This window comes from Etheostoma spectabile, chromosome 2 (genome assembly GCF_008692095.1).
Source record: "Etheostoma spectabile isolate EspeVRDwgs_2016 chromosome 2, UIUC_Espe_1.0, whole genome shotgun sequence".
Taxonomy (NCBI): domain Eukaryota; kingdom Metazoa; phylum Chordata; class Actinopteri; order Perciformes; family Percidae; genus Etheostoma; species Etheostoma spectabile.
This window is the reverse complement of record NC_045734.1, coordinates 31257857-31258325: the sequence shown is the minus strand read 5'-3', so window position 1 is coordinate 31258325 and position 469 is coordinate 31257857. Positions and strand designations below refer to the sequence as shown.

General features: G+C 32.0%; 1 protein-coding gene across 1 annotated transcript in view; it reads left to right on the top strand.

Annotated features, from left to right (window-relative positions):
• Nucleotides 1–469, top strand: part of LOC116702454 (titin) — a 155013-nt gene that overhangs the window by 98989 nt on the left and 55555 nt on the right. The gene's annotated exons all lie outside the window — the stretch shown is intronic.

Below are 469 nucleotides of genomic sequence, written 5' to 3'. Positions count from 1 at the left end.
ACCAGTCCTGGATCTTCTACCACGACAGTCCACCGCCAGTTATCAGTACTGAAGAAGAAGAGTACTGGAGTCAGATTGTCATAATAAGTTTTTAATGCTTTAATCCTTATTCTCTATCGCTCTCTTTCACTTTAAATACGGATATTTCTACTTCACACTCTTTCCCAACTGGATGGATCTAGTATCTATCTTTTATTTTAGATGCTATATATTTATATATCTCACTCTTCATCCTCTCCACACCCATATAAGCATTTAAGCATTTATTTATTTTAATTCACATAACTAAAATCTAAACTTTTCCACGTTTTTTTCAATAGTTGCAGTTTTCTTTAACCTAAGGGTCAAATTGACCCGTTTTCATGTGTTTTATATCATAAATATTGGATTTCTTTCAACCAAATTAACCAAAAATAATATGGATGATTCCATACCATAACATCAACATCCTCTGATCTTAACTATTAGT